A 17801-nucleotide genomic window follows, 5' to 3' on the forward strand; every position below is an offset into this window, starting at 1 on the left:
AATGACCACTGCAACAGTGAAGAACATCTCACTGGCTAAACTACTACTGTTAAACTTTACATACGTCTTGTGACGACATGTTACTGTTCCCACATTATTTAATAAATTCTTATGTTTGATTGGTTGTTTTTGTCCACATCATTGTGTCCAACACCATTTAACTGGACTATAGTATGAGAGTGCTGCAATTATGATCCAAAATTGGGGAAAATATGGGCTTGTTAAGCAACTTTAGGATATCAGAAATGTGCTCTACAAGTTTTGTTAAGCAAGCCTTAGTACTGGTAAGCTCTAGTCTCACACTAGACCATTAATGGAGGTCAGTGGCCACAACAGCACTGGTTTTTAAATGTCTTTGCACATCCTACCATTTGAAAGCTGCAAAGGACAGTGCTCCTACACTTTTATCCTCTAATTATTGTAGTGCATGGCTTTATTGCTAATTATTATAACTGCTTAAGGTATTTCATATGCTCTGAAGAGGTCATAGATGGGACTCAATTTGTAGGGTTTCCACCATTTCTTTAGGCAAATTGACACATTTCTTATGAAAAAGTGAGACTTTGCAGGACAGACCCTACCTGCAACCAGTGCAAAAGACTCTACTCCACTTTTTTCCAAAATAAAAGCTCAATCTTACAGAATTTGAGTGGTTTCTATTGTTCCACATAGTATTAAGATGTTTCAGATAAAGAAAAAAAAAATGTTTTATGCAGTTATATACAGGAAACAGAAAATAGTTTTTGTTCGAAAATGTAATATTCTTTTTTTGCAGGACATAGCTGTCCTAATAGGAACTGTCCTGTGCAGAGAGGGACAAGTGGTAACCCTAACGGTCTGAGAGGTGATAACTAATAGTTAACTAATGTAATTCGGACTTTAACCAGTTCCAGATTTGTATCATATGAAATCTGGTGAGAAACAATGAGGTTATGAATATATTCAAATACTCCCTCACAGTTTTCAGTGGATTTGAATGCATAATAGGCATTGTACCCTGGAATGCAGGGAGGGCTGTCACTACAATTTCTGTAATTACACAAATATGGATATCTTCAAGGTTAAGGTAGGCTGCAAGTGCAGAGATCTAGTTGTTTAGGTTTTGACATTTAGCAATGCTACCTTGATATTATCTTTGCATAAACATAGGCCATCCTTAGTAATATACAACATTTAAAAAAAATATTGAAGCTCTTTGAAGTTATGTGAATAGTATCAGGCTTCCCCCATTTTGGCAAAACATAGCTGTTTACCCCATATGTCAGCTGCTGTGTTGCATAGCTGAAAGGGAAACACTGTATCTAGCAGGACCTGTAGATATATGACATACTGTAATAAAGGCTGCAGATACAAGCAAGCATAAGAGCTACACATATTACTGTTTTCACTTCCCTTTATAGAGAAACATTTGTAAACCTTCTTAGTTGCTGTGTACAAGTTTTGACTTATAAGAGATTACCTCCTTCTATATGTTGGGATTCACGTATACATAACTTTTGAGGAAAGCAATATTTACTGCACTCTTTCTACGGGATACTTAAATATCTTTTTTCAGAAACTCATCTCAAGTGTTGCTTACTTGCCTGGTTTGAATCCTGGTTCAGTTAGGCAGAGGTTCTGTGCCTGTGCAGACTGATTGACCTGCTAGCACAGGAGCTAAAAACATGGCCTAATTGCACCCGCATATCCCTTATCTTTTGTTTCCTGTACTACATCTAACATTTGGGATTCACTGTATTTTTCTGTAGTGTCATTCTTCCTCCCCAATCTGATTACTTCTAACCTCCCTATCTTTGGACAGACCCCTCATCCATGCAGTTGAGAAGTGCTTATCGTTCACAAAAGTCTGTACGTAGCATGTTTTGTTCAGATTTTTACTGTGTATTTATTGTGTTTTGCACCTATAGTACACTGAAGTACTGGCAGTAAACTGCTTTTGCATGCTGAAGCGTTTTGGATTGCTGGCGGTCTGTAAAAATGCATCTATTTTAGGGTAGTCAGGAACAGCCTTGTTTCTCTTAACGGTCTAACTAATATAGTATGAATGCACTGAAGGGAATGGACCTGACGTCTGTCATCTTATTGCAGCTTGATTGTGATATCAGATGATATGAAAAATGTTTGTCAGCTATTATTTACCTGTATAGGATATATGATGTGTTCAAAGGATAGTTAAGACAAGGCCACTTATGTAAGCATTACTTTATTTCTGTAGTGCTTGCAATTGTAATAGATTGACATTAACTGCTTCTAAGTACAGATCTCAACATAAGCTCTTCTTCTAAGTATCATGAATACTACCTTATTACTCTGCTTTTATCCTTTGTCAGTTCTTTCTGATCTTAGGCCACTTTTCTTGAGATGCCTGACCTTTTCTGTACTCATTGTAACTACTAGTTATATCCTTGTATCTCCACAAGGCTGCTAATGGACAGCACTTTAAGAAAACTGAATCTGTGTTAACTTAGCATTAGCCTTCCTGTTTTTCAGCAGAGTGACTGCCTACCTCATTTGATAGCTGCCATGTTGTGCACCTATAAAATGAAATCCCATTCTAAGAAAGTACACAACACACTATAAGAAAAGTACAAACACAAGCAAGCATGTATCCTACATATTCTTAACAGCTTTCATTACCCTTTATAGAGAAACATTTGTTAAACTCTTATTTTTTCAGCTGCTGTGTAGAGGAGTATTCAGTTACCTCTGTTTTGCCCCTCTCCCAAAGTTGGCAGTTTGCATTCATTGAGTTTTCCTGTGCAGGAATATCTCCTTCTATATGCTGTAATTCCTGTTTCATGTAACTTCTGAGGAACTTTTACTGAACATTACTGCACATTTTCCATATGAAATACATAAACATTTTTGTGACACACAACTCAAATTTGCTTTGCTTACTTGCCCTGAAACCCAAGACAACAAGTCAGAGGTTCTGATCTTGTGCAGACTTGATTGACTTATGATAACAACAGGAGGTACAGCCACTTTTCCACACTCCACAAGCTCACCAGTTTATTAGAAACCATATCCACCCTGTAATTCTCCACTTTGTCCTTCCCTTTAAAGGTAAAATGACGACAGATAGTAAACTTGATGAGCTGCTCAATGAACTAAAAAAAAGAATATCTAAATGAAAACACAAAATTAAAAGCTAAAGGGTAACCACTTTTTTAACAAAAGAAAACAAAAGGTATATACAATAAATGTTGAAGTCCTAACCTGATAAAAGTGCTTACTATATGCACTTTTTATAAAAGTGGCCCTTGTCTTGGTGTTCAGCTTTGTATTCTTCTACCCTCAAAGTTATGAAACCAATCCAGATTAAATCATTATGAACAACATACACTAAACATTCCCTGCCAACACTAACAAGCTAAGATATATATAAGATACTGTAAGATTCAACCATTGAAAAACACAAACACCTATTACTAATTATAAAGTAAATACCCCTTTGCAAAACAAATATCCTGCCTACACATCAACACAATCATGTCTGACAAAACTCATTATGTTACAGCTCTGTATTCTCTCTTTCCATCTATTGCTACTTCATCTTACTGCTCAAAATCCAAATGGCTAAAATATCCCACAAAATAAATACTTTTTGTATAATTTACCAACATCTAATATGAACCTTTCACAAACACACCCAAAATAAGCAAATAACATCCCTACCACGGACTCCACCACCTCACCAAAGATTGTTCAGCTATCACACATCATCTCTAATTCCTCTAATAAAACCTTAAAAATAATCTTAAAATTACTTAAATTACTCCATACATTCACTCCATTGTTGTTAAAATTATTTCTATAAGCAACATTGAACCATATCCAGATTAAACAAAGCAACTCACTTAAACTTTACTGTTTACTTAGTGTTTAAAGCATTAGCAATAAACTCAACCAACTCACACCCTGACAGTTTAACAAACCAGACGTTATTGTCATTATGGAATTCTCTCTCTCCTAAAACACAGACCATCCATCCATTCATTATTTCTTTCCAAGCTATGCCATCTTAATACAAGACTTAGAAAAAGGTGGTGGCAAGTTACTGCTGTAGAAATGTTGCCCAAATATACACCTTGTAACACAAGCTAACACTCTACACTTGTTTCCAACCCAAATTTGATTCTACTCAAAATTGACAACACAGATACTACATAGCAGTAGCTTACCTACCACCTCTTTCCTTGTTACAAAACTTCGAAATACTACTACATTTTATAATCACCTTGGTCCCCAAACAAAAAAACCTCCTTGTTGAATTTGATATACATTTTCAGGACAAGATAAACAATTTGAATTCTGAATTTCTTGTTGAGCTCATTTCATCCAAATTGTAAACCATCCTGCACAACAAGATATTCTCAAATCACTCACGCCTTGATCTAGAATCACAGACACTTCATACACTATATCTGTAAATACCATAGATACCCCATCTTTTTATGATCATTGACATATATTTTTACATACAAAACCTAACATTAAAAATTTCTCCCGAGTATATATCCTTCAGAAATAAATCTCAGGTTAACTTCAACAAGCTTAAAACACAACTGCCATGTGTGTAATGGCCACCAGTAACTGATTTTATAGATCCAAATCATCCAGCCAAAGCTATGCAAAGACATGTACAATACACTGTATTATATAAGCTTGCAAAGCAATTGGTTTGATGGCATGAAACTAACTTCAAGTATAAATAAAATTCACTAATGAATCAACCAAAACTTTTTTGGAAAGAAGTTAATTGCCTGACCGGGCAACACACACACACCTGCAGGTTTTCGTAAAGATTTTACTACTCTACCCATAGGATCATAGGATGTTATTGAGCTAATGGCCCTAGGGCCATTACAAGCCTAGCCAAGTACAACCCATGTTCCCAAGAATATCAAGGTATTAAGTGGAACTAAGACAACAACTACTGCCTTTGTCCAAGAGGGACACAGGTAAATTTGCGGTTTCCCATCCAAATTACACTTAAATAGGGTCAGCGAGGGCCTGTGCTTCACCTGAATTGGTAGTTTACTCCAGAGGAGAGGTAACCTCTGTGGGACATATCTGTCTCTCCAGCATGTCCTGTTGATATTGCATACTAGGTTGAGTTCCCTAGAGCGAGTGCATCTTATGCCATTTGATTTATGAATGTGCAGCATTTCCATTAGAGCAGGATTTGAGATTGCTTTATATGCAAGGCAGAGGTCACATCTGAGAAGTTTGTAAGAGACAGAGTATAGTGATAATGATTTCAGTTTGTCAATATATGACATATGCTGACAACCCTGAATTCTTTGTAAGGAACCTTTGAGGTCTTTCCAGTTGCTGGGGGTGCAGGTAAGATACATACCAAAGGTAGCATTGTACTCTATTATTGGCCTGATGAGTAAGGGGTACAGGGGGTTATGACCTCTTTTGTTTTGAATGCAGTGACCTTACATATGAGATGGGTGACATAGAAAGCCTTTCTTATCACTGTGGAGATGTGGTGTCAGGAAAGGTTGCTGTCAACCTGTGTGCCCAAACCTTTCACCACTGACTGTGTAATTTGGATGCATGGTCTTCAGTCTCCAGACCATGCACTTTCTGCTTAAAAATAGTCAAGAAAAAAGACCTTCAACCATCCACGAAGAAATTCTACTAGATGTATCAAATGGTAAAGGCAGTGTACACCCCTGGTTTAAATGCCACTGGAATGACACTGTCCCAATCCTACTCCTTCCCAGCTACAACATATGCCACAAGTGACGCTCCCACTCTGGGCAACTAATCAAGAAGCTTGAATCCTCAACATTGACACTGGACAAGGACATTCACTTGGAATACAGATGGATGCATTCAGTATTTCCAGATGCAGACTTCTCTGCATCAAGCACAGTTTCCCTTAAGAGCACACAGGGAACATAACTCAACCTGGGATCTGGATTTCTTAGACTCCCCACTGGTACAGCTGTAGGGCTAGGTCTTCAGCCAAGTGTCCAAATCAAGTCCTCCAACACCCTCTCTGTGAAACCAGTGCTTTGTGTCCTTGCCCCAAGTAACTGACATACTCTTTGAGATTTAATTCACACACACCTGGGAAAGTCTGGCACAGATAACCCACTACCAGCTTTGCCCAGAGTACAAGGTAGATTCACTGCCACTAGTCAGTTACTATAAGGCTCTTAAAAGGGTATCCAATTATACTGAGTAAATTTAACATTAATACAAATGGTAATGTTGACCAAACAGCCAAGCTTTCAGGAGTGGCCAGGATTATCATAAAATAAATATGTGAAAATACTCTCAAAACTTAAATATTTTCTAAAAAAGACCAGCCACAATGAAAAGTTTAAATATGTTTAATAATAAAAGTACAAGAATATACCAAATATCTCTTTACAATACACAGAGTTTGTGACCGGGAATATTAAAAATAATATAGATGGAAAATTTCACACAGTTATAGAAAAGCAGTACTTCTAATTTCTCTAAATTTTCCTGACTAATCTAAAATAATTACTGTTCTGTAGTTAAGTTACTTGTTACCGCAAGGCAAGATGATGTGGGTGAGTGGTCCTTGTTGTCAGATCCAAGGCAGAATGCTGAGAGCAAACTCCTGCTAATATCCAAATATTATTATTGGCTTACACAGCTCTGATGGAGTAGTGGTACATTGCTCTGACTATGGTGTATAGGGTCCTGAGTTCAAGACTGGGCAGGGCTGATTGTTTTAGGGGTGGGAGAGTGGCATAATGGTTAAGGTGTTTACCTTGGAAACACAAGGTGCAGGGTTTGATTCTCACAGGGGATAAATGGCTAGGCTTTAAAAAAATGGTCCATGAGGGCAGTTTGCCTAGTAATAATCTATGAATCTACAGATTGACCTCATACACATTGGGTCATCTGACTGTTTTCCATACTTTTACCAACACTGGAAGCTGACAGGATTTTAGCACCTATGTGTTACCATACACAAAGAGATTTGCTCAGATCTCTTGGAAGTCATCAAACCGTAAAACCATTCCACTCTTCCTAAAGGAGCTACAACCTATTCTCTAGTGCATTGTGTCTATGGCTCCATTCAAAACTGTAGGATAACATCTTTATGGCTTAACCCACAAAGTAATTTAATTTCAAGCATATTTTACAAAATCAGATAAATTAAGATTAACCTCTTCAGTTCCAGTATATGCTGTTACATTGTATACATTTAATCAGTTTCAATAATACACGTGCATCTCTTTTCCTTCTAGCAGGGCACACTGTTGATACATTTTAACACAAGCAAATCTCACAAATACATTTTCAGCACAAGCATCTGTACAAATCAGTTTGATATACACATGACATATAATTATTTACAAAATTCCAGCTAGCTGTGCTGTCATATGTTACAAATCCACTGCCCTATTCCTCTTGGCATGACTGGCAGTACCTCCCATCATCATACCTCTTCCCCCTTTAAGGACTCAGGCTAGTTTTTCCAAGTCCCCCTTGAGCATTGCTTGAGAGGAATGAGCCTAACTGGGAATGCACAGCCCCATACCCTGTCTTGAGATCCCAACTGACTTGGCATTGCTGACCCCATTACAGTGCTGCACTGTCATATCATATGCTTGCAACCCTGGGCTCCATCATAGTAACTTATAATTTTGCTGGCTGTAGCCATAGATTCCCCCTCAGACCCCTCCTGCCTCTTACTGTTAATACTTAGCATCAGGGCCTACCTATCATGGGACAGTTTCATCATGTTAACATGGTACAGTTGGTGCCCCTGCCTCTTGCTTAGCAGTTCTACCTTGTAGCTAACATCACTGACCTTCCTTACCACTTTGTAGGGTCCCTCCCAAGCTGCCTGCAGCTTATTGTGTTTGACAGGAATGAGAAGCATCACCTGCTGTCCCACAGGATACTCTCTGGCTCAAGCATTCCTGTCATACCAGACCTTTTTCTGCTGTTGGGTCCCTGCCAGGTTCTCCTGGGCCAGGCCCATGAGCTCCTTGAGAATTGTCCTAAGGTTTAGGACATGTACCACAACAGACACTCTGTGGATTCACACTCACCCTTCCACTCATCACGAATCAAATCTAAAGGTCCCCTCACCCTATGTCCACACAGCAACTCAAAGGGTGAAAAACCTGTGAATTCTTGAGGTACCTCTCTGTAAGCAAACAGCAGATGGGGAAAATATTTGTCCCACTCTCTCTTAAATTGGTCTGCAAATACCCTTAGCATGGCTTTTAGTGTAGAGTTTAACCTCTCCATAAGACCATTAGTCTAGAGATGGTAGAGAGTGGTCTTTACGTGCTTCAACAGACAAGCCAGCAGGTCTGACATGAAATTGACACCTCTGTCAGTTAATATTTCTCTCATGAAACCTACCCTGCTGAAAATCTCTAATAAAGCATTTGCCACATTTTTCTGCCTCGGTGGAGGACAGGGACACTGCTTCAGGGTATCTGTTAGCATGCTGTACTACCACCAGGATATAATTCTTCCCTTTGGAACTTGGGGTACCCACAGGCCCCACAGTATCATAGCTTCCTTCTAAAATGGCCCCTCAATCGCAGGCAGAGGTATCAAAGGAGCTTTGACCTTGTCTCCTGGCTTGCCTACTTTTTGGCACTGCTCAAAGGTCCTGCAGTACCCTGTTATATCCCTTGCAATCCCAGCCCAATAAAGGTTTTGCATAATACATCTGTTGGTATGCTTTATGTCCATATGACCTATAAAAGGAATGTCATGGGCTATGGCTAGAAATGCCAGACAGTAGGTTCTAGGCATTACCATCTGCTGTATTACCTCACCCTCTAGCCCACTCTCAGGGATCTACTCTACAATAACCCTTTGGTCCAGTATACAGATTCCCCTTTTCCTTGAGAATCAGGTGCCTCCCTAGCTACTCCCCTCAAGCCTCTTAGTGTAACTGGCACATGCACTCTCTGAGATCTAATTTTCACACACACACACACACACACACACACACACACACACACACACACACACACACACACACACACTGGAAAGGTTGGCACAGATTACTTACTCTACCAACTTTGCCCAGACTATAAGATAGATTCACTGCTACCAGTCCGTTACTATAAGGCTTTTAAAAGGGTATTCAATTTTACTGAGTAAACTTAACATTAATACAAATGGTAAAGTTGCACAAACAGCCAGGCTTTCAGGACTGACCAGAGCTGTCACTAAATAAATATATGCAAATATTTTCAAAACTTAAATTTTTTTTTAAAACAACCAGTCACAATGAGAATTTTAATTATATTTAATAATAAATAATAATAAAAGAACATGAAAATACTAAATATCTATTTACAGTAAACACCAGAGTTTCAGTGATGAGGAATATTAAAAATAATACTGATGGAAAGTTTCACACAGCTATAGAAAAACAGTACTTCTAATCTCACTATATGTTCCTGACTAATCTAAAAGAATTACTGTTCCATAGTTAAGTTAATTACTATCGCAAGGCAAGATGGTGTGGGTGAGTAGTCCCTGTTGTCAGATCCAAAGCAGAATGTAGAATGCTGAGAGTAAACTCCTACTAATATTTAAATATTATTTTTGTCTTGCAGAATCATCTGATTCTGTTTCTCATGCAATGCCAACACTATAATCTGACAGGATTTTAGCATCCGTGTGTTACCATACACACAGAGCTTTGCTCAGATCTCCTGGAGGCCATAAAACCATGAAAGCATTCCACTCTTCCTACAGGAGCTACAACCTATTCTCTAGCACAGATATTGTGTCTCTGGCTCTATTCAAAACTGTGCGGTAACATCTTTATGCGTTAACCCAAAAGTAATTTAATTGTATGTATATTTTGCAAAGTCAGGTGGATTAAGATTAACCTGTTCACTTCCAGTATATGCTGTTACAATGTATACATTTAAACAGTTACAATAATACATATACATCTCTTTTACTTCCAGCAGGGCACACTGTTGATACATTTTAACACAAGCAAACCTCACAAATATATTTTCAACACAAACATCTGTACAAATCAGGTTGATATATACATGACATATAATTATTTACAAATTCCAGCTAGCTGTGCTGGCATATGTTACAAATCCACTGCTCTATTTCTCTTGGAATGGTGAGCAGTACCTCCTATTGTCACACCACTCACAAAATATTATGCCAAATATATGTAAATCAGGTTTAGTCAAACCCTTACCTAAGGAAGTTAAACCTAGCAACACCTCACATTTCCATCCAGTCTGTCTCTTGCTCACTTTAGGTATGACACTTTTACACCCAATTAGTTGGTTACATCCATCAGTATATACTGCTGTCTCACAACAATATGGCTTCTGGACAGAACATAGCTCTATTGCTGAAATATGGGGTCTTAAAAATGAAATACTCCTTAACATGGAAAAAAGGCTCCTTACAGTTGCAATTTTTATCATCATAACCAAAGTCTTTAACCTTGAAGACCTCTTCATTCTTATAACCCATATGCTATAACTGGGCACAAGTCCAGAAGCAACACTCTGATTTTACAATTCTATTATTAGAACTTTTCAATTAAAACTAGATCATCAGTCTCATCCACAGCCCCTTAAACAAAGGTTTACTTTAAGGTTCTATCTGACCACTTTGCTATTTTCTTTATCAACAAACACCTCTAAGATTTGCATCAGCTTCAACTCTTGCTATATGCAGATTTTATAGTTATGTTCCAATCCAGCAACTTCCACCAAACCATGGACCACCAAGTACAAGCCCACGTCAACCCGGTCCATACCTGAATTACTAACAAAAGTCTAACCTTTAACTCATCCAAGACCAAATGCACGATCTTTGGGACAAAAACTTGTCTTGCTAAACTCACCATATCCTTACATATCAAAACTGTGGACATTTGTTTACATTGATCTTTAATATACACCTTGACATAATTGCACAAAATAAATTACTCTCTCTTCAGAGCCATGCAGATGTCTCACTTTATGTTCTGTTCTGCCAGATTTGCCTTAAGTAAAATGTTTTTTCTTTCACACCTGGAATATTGCCTGCTACCTGTTTCTTCCTCATAAAAGGGCACAAATGTCATCTAAAAAATGAAAATTTGTCAAACCCCCCAGCAAGAACACCATGACTTTTTGTCAGACATTGGATTGCTCTCTTACTGAGATCTTAGTTATTTATACTCCAGCACACTGATTCTTTTACTAGTTTAGCTGCCAAACTATCCCCAGATACCCTTCTATAGCATTAAAAGCTAGGACTGCATTGGACCTCTGAAAATTCAATAACCAAACTTCATTGTATGAAGTACTGCTTATCTGCACTTGGTCCAAGGCTGTGGAAATCTCTCCCTTCTCATCTTTGAGAGATCACCTCTTAACCATCATTCTAAACTGATATTAAAGCCTACCTTTCAAACCATTCTGCATGCAAAACCTATCATTCAGGACACAAAGCATAACATACTCATTTGTCTTTGTTTACATTATATTCCCACATACAATGTTTAGCTGTCAATTACTTCAACAATTTTGTCACCTACTCTAGCCTCCATCCTCCAGCTCAGTCATACCACTTGTCCTCCAGTTCCTTTTCCCTTCATCCATGTGTACAAAAACTCATTTCTGTACATTTGTAAGTATATATGTGTATGTGTAGTATTGTATGCAGTGATGCAGTAATCTGTTTTTTTCAACCTTTTAAATGTGTTACCAAACTGTATTAAATATCCTAGTTGAATTTGTACAAATGTAACTATCTTCATTTCTTTCTAAGATCTTGTATACTTTTGTTTTCATAGGTTCATGGACATGTGCTAGACTAGCTGCCCTTGGGAGCCATTTTAAGCCTAGCCAATTTCCCATTGGTGTGAATCAAATGGTAAACATCTTAGCCATTATGCCGACCCCCAACCCAAATTGCTATGGAGATGCTGGGAATTGAACTTAAGACGTCATACATGCAGTGTGTGCACTCTACCATTGAGCTACAGCCCTAAGTCATACTCATACGTTCAGTACTTTTGCACTGAGGCTGAAACTGAACCATTGAGTTAAGAGCTCTACCCTAATGAATAATAAATAGTAAAATAAGGGTAGATAATCTGAGTACTATACACACTCATACGCATGCTTACACATGCATGCAGTTTTCTCTGTTTATTTTTTACACTCTCTAAACAGCAAAAGCGCTGGTTAGCGAGCATAAAATAATGGTGGCTGTTCATTTTCTTTCATTCTGAGCTCCATGGCAGCTTAGTGTGCTGCTGTGAAGTGGCAAACTCATATTTCAACAGGCATTATTTGTACATTAATACCCTGCTGGAAAACGTTTCTTCTCCAGTCAGGGTGCTGATGTACAGTTTGCCCATTCTCCAGTAGAATATAATGTCCCCTTTAGCATGCACTTGTCTTAACATATGACCCGGAGTGAAAGACCACATTGTTTCCTCAACAGCATGTCTTCCATGTTCTGCTTAGACTGCCTTAAAACACTTTGTTTTTTTTTTCTTATCTGTTTCCTACAAACTCTTAGGGGGGGACCTCTCCCTCCCATATGAAGCCTTGAAGGATCCAGTTCTATGTGACCTCCTGCACATTAGTAAAACAAACAACACTCTAACGACGTGCTCAAAGGAACTAAACTCCCATCACTGCATAAAGTCAATCTCAACTGCTGGAGAGATAAATATGAAACAATCCATTTCTTTTGGAATAGACTTCCCTTAGATGTAAAGAAAAGTATCTCCCTGACCCTTTGTTAAGTGCAACCTGGACCAATGGATGAGAAACCATAAATTCATACCTGGTCTGGCCCCTCAAACCTTCAATGAAAGGGGATAAAATTAAGTAATATTCGTGCAGTAGGGTGCTGACAAATTAGGATCAACATGGGAGCATGAACTTATGACCCTATGATTTTATTTGATTTTGTGTGAATGATACAGTATTGCAGTAATCTAGTACAATATATACTTCCATTAATGGTCATGCTAAAATAGTTACTTTGTGTCACTTTTTCTGTCTTTGCAATTACACTTGCTTATCTATGTAACTTAAATTTCTACAAATAAAATTTTACTGGAATTCTGAATTCTTTAGTTTGATACAGGAAAGTGTAATTACCTCCTGTACTGGAGTTTGCCGGTCATCACTTTTTTTCCTGGATTGCCATTTTCCATTGTAGTGCACTGGGTCATCACAGGGGAATGGTGATATTTTACATTGGGCTTCATCTTCCTTGGGTCATGCAGGTAGTGGGTGGGCACAATTGATTGACAGCATTATATGCTTCACTAACAGTGACAGCGGTAGTCGATGATGCAATCCTTGAGATAATTGTTAGAAATAAGCAACAGATGTTGATGAGAATGCCAAAAAGTGAACTACTTAAAGAAATCTCTTCTATCAGTTGATTGTTTTGGTAGCAACCCAAGGAAGACCAATATTCAGAAGAACATAGTAGTTACATTTAAAGGAACACTGCTGAATCAATAAAGCATGGCCACAGTGCTAATTTTAGTTAGGGACACTTGACTTCCAGTTCTAATAACTGCTGTCACTTTTCAAAGTTATCTTAACATTCTTCTTTAGAATAGTCCATTTTCTTTGTCAGTATAGTGATGTGAATCACAAACCAGTGAGGTTTCAGGACTCATGATGCTGGACTTAATTGAAATGTACAACACATCCTGCTCAAAAATCAATACTCTCCCAAAGATAGAGTGCTTTTCCATTAAGTTTTGTGAGTATCTGCATCTGTTTTCAATGGCTGAAGTGAGTTCTGATGCTTTATCTCTGGCAAAAGCCTTGACTAGGGTTTTCAAGCAGTTGAGGAGAAAAATAAATTGTTATTGTGCAGTGTAACACCCTTAATGTAGTTCGTGCAAGTTTGGACATTCCTGTCATTAATAGACAGATTGTTAATGAATGCCATGTGTTCATGTTCTATTTAAACATTCATCCTGTGATATGAGTTACGTCCTGTGCCATACAAGCAGAATATTTATATATATTTTTATAATTTACACTTAACTACATTTAAAATACAGATTGTATTGTCCTCACAGTGTACAACAGCTGTGGTTCAGCAGTAGCATTGTTGCCTCACAGCAAGAGGTTCTCCCATTCGATTCTCGGCTGGAGCGCCTTCTGTGTGGAGTCTGCATGTCCTCCCTGCGGTCGAGTGGCATTCAAAAGACGTGTAGAATGGGCAAGCCTTGGTTGAAGGTTGGGTGTCGAGCTGGCACCTCGGCACCGTAAAAATCTACTGCCAATCATCTGTGGCGACCCCTAACCTGGAAAAGCCGAAAGAAGAGCAACATTGTCCTCACAGTCCACTGTTAATTTTACATGGACAAACAAGATTGTGGTATGAATTAGTATTTGTTAGTGGTGTATGATACATCACTTTGTCCTGTGCTATGTAAATATTGTGTGTATATTATTTTTTATAATGTAGACTACACTATTATAATACTTTTGAAAGCAATGGTGCCTCATCCATGACTTTTGATGGAAAAGTTGTAGCATGACTATGACTGCCATTGAACCCAGACATTTGCAGTGCTGTTTTTAACCTTTCATGCGTATCTAAGGATCTACTTTAAATTCTCGAAAAGCAAAAATGTCGAGTTGCAAAACAATGAGACAGAAACAACAGAAATTTACATTCACAAATGTCCACATCAGCGTAGGTTTTCACCATTAAAGGAGTCAGTTGGCCAATGTGGTGAACTTTGCCCTTTTCTACACTGTATTGTGATCTCAGTGTTTGGTATATTTAGTTGGGGGTGGGGTCACAGCCCCCCACATGATTGGTGTGGGAGTGAGGCACCCACTTGGGAGGGTTTTATTTGCTTTGGTTTGTTTTAAGTTTTATTGGACGATTGTTTACTTATCAGGGGAAAATTTATGATGATCTGGATGTTTGTGAATATAAAGTTTCGTCATTTCTGTCTCAACGTTTTGCAACTCGACGTTATGGTAATTCATTATTTTGACATAGATCCATATCTAGACACTCTTGCCTGCACCAACAGGGCTAAGAGAAAGTTAGGATAAGTTTGTTTCTTTTACTCAATATGAAGACTGTTTTTGAAGCAAAAGTTTTTAAGTTGTATTTTTTTATTGTAATTTCTGTTACTAATTTACTGACAGACATTGTTGGGGTGCTTCACTGGCATTGCTGGTGGCCATGCAGGTGTGGATAACTGCTCTTTGGGTGGGATTTGCTACTGTGCATCTCTGGGTGGGGCTATTACAATGCACAATAACTGACAAAACATCATAGCCCAAGACTCAGCCTTTTGTTACAATTCACATTTAAGTAGACAAGCAATGTTGAGTTCTATGAGATCTGCCATCATATTGGGTAACAGTGATCTAAACGACAGGCCTAAAGCAGATGCCCTATGCTGACTGTCAAAAAAAATTCCACATATACTCTGTCGCATATCGTCTACTCACAGGCAATCTCTGCTTAACGTACAAGGCCATGTCAAACCCAGAGCTGTTGGATATGCTACATTTAAAGAAATCCCAATCCCTCAGAGACGTACGCTCCAGGAATCTAAACCTTGTCATCACAATGAACAAAACATGCTGGAGGGATAGGTTCCTGACCTAGAGACTCCCCACACTCTGGAATAGACTGCCCATACATCTCAAGCAGAGCACCTCTTTGGCCCTCTTCAAAAGGAACCTTGATGATTGGACGGGAGATAGGAAATTCGGGTGTATGTCACAATAGTGAAGAGGCGTTTAATTGAAAGCCTCTTCGTCGACACGTAGACAGCGAACGTACTAAAGCGGGAACACTCAGAGCAGTGATTTCTTTCCCTGGGAAAGAAATCGCTTGGCCTTCCCTGTGTTTTTGCCCATTTCCCTACTGTAGTGCGATCTCGGAGTTGGTATATTAAGTTAGTGGGGTGTGGGGGGGGGGCAAAGCCCCCCCACATTGTAATGTTTGAAAGTGTGTGTTTGTCTGTTAGTGCTACTCATTTCTTTCCCAGGGAATGAAATCAGTATTCTGAAATAATTCACTGAAAATGAGCATATAAAACAGAGAGCATATCATCAAAATATATGGAAGGTGATAAGCTAGAAAAATACATTATTCATAGTATGCAGAGTTCTAGTCTTCATTAATGCCACAAAACATATTTAAAAACAAATCAAGTAGTAAAAATGAAGTATGATATTAATAAACTTATAATAGAGATGTTATCATACAGCTGAGAAAATTGGAAAGTAGAAGGGCGAGAAAAAAAATAGGTAAGTAGAGGATAAACTATAGAAGGTGCAGACGAAGATGGTAGAAAAGGAGGATGAAGGAAGGATCTTGAAAGAGAGGAACAACTGTGAGGAGGAACAGAGAGGATTGTTAGCTGGCAATCAACAAAAGCGAAGATGCTGAACAAGATATTATGATGGGAGAAAAGCTGCATGCTTGGAAAAGTCCAAAGACTAATATGATGCCACAATCATTGAAGTGTTTTGCCTGCTTTTCAAATATTTTTTTTGTGCAAAAGTATTTCTCCTCATGGCCAGTAAACTTTTTTTCTGCTTAGCACAAAGAGTGCTTACTGTTGTTTGAATTGCCAAAATAAAGGATATATATTTGTATAAATATTACAGGAAAAATATGTTACCTGATGTCATTTCCAGATAGGCAGTGTTTCATTGTGGAGCATGACTATCTCTACTCCCTAGTTCTACATTTAGGGATCCCACCTTTATGAGACCATTAGGTTGTGTCACATGCCTTGGACATAACATGGGGACCATCTTCATCTATGAAATAAAAATGGAACATTGATACAATGACAACTACATTTAGGAAATACCTAAAAAGAGAGAGAGGTAGATGTTTCACCTCTGCTTCAGTAACATCCATTTAACAATTCTTTATACAAAATTTGTGAAAGTGATGTTTTTTTCATTCAATTTGTGGCTTCAGGAAGGATTCAACAGTTGTTTTGGGCATGAAGTGGAAAAGCAGACTTGGGCAATTTAGACAACCAAATAAAGATATTGCAATAGAAAACACTGAAATTTAGGAAACTTCAGCTGGAAAACTGTTACCTGCGAGAATGTATTAGGAGGGAGCAAATACATAAAGGACTGAGACTGTGGAAGTACCCCACAGGACTGGTATGTCATTCACCTTTATACCATGAATTAGTAACATTTTTCAACAAACAAGGCTGTGAACTTTTATATTCTTCTGAGAGACGATAGAAAAATGGACAAATTGAAAGACTCTATTAACATACTTAATATTCAAGCTGATTTAGTGTTTGATAATAAAATGCATGTTTACAGAGGAATGTTATTAGAAGTTGACAAAACAATCGAGGAGCTTAAAAAGAGAAAAAACTAAAAAGTTATTAAGAGACAAAAATGACTATGAGGCAGGGACAGCCTACCTACCTCCACCAGGCAATACTGGTACTAGAATTCATGGTACGAATGGGTAGGGGGGATAGACCAGTACATGAACAAGAGAATGACACTGAAGGCAATGATGTGGACATGCAGGATGCCCTTTAGATGTAACCCCCCCCCCCCCCCGAGGAGATCATCCTGTTTATTGAACCTGAGACAGAGGAACATGAATGGGATGGAAATAGGGAACTGGTACGGAGAGGGAGGTACAGGGCGAGAGCCAACCACTGGTAGATATTGACCAGGCTAAATGTAAAGTGGTAAAAATACAGTTGGTGACTTTAAAATCTACAATTTTAGTAGTACATGTCACTAATGAGTGGGCAAACCTTTTTGAAATGGGGCATAATTTGT

Source organism: Protopterus annectens, chromosome 16.part0 (assembly GCF_019279795.1).
Source record: "Protopterus annectens isolate FY-2018-M chromosome 16.part0, PAN1.0, whole genome shotgun sequence".
Classification (NCBI taxonomy): domain Eukaryota; kingdom Metazoa; phylum Chordata; order Ceratodontiformes; family Protopteridae; genus Protopterus; species Protopterus annectens.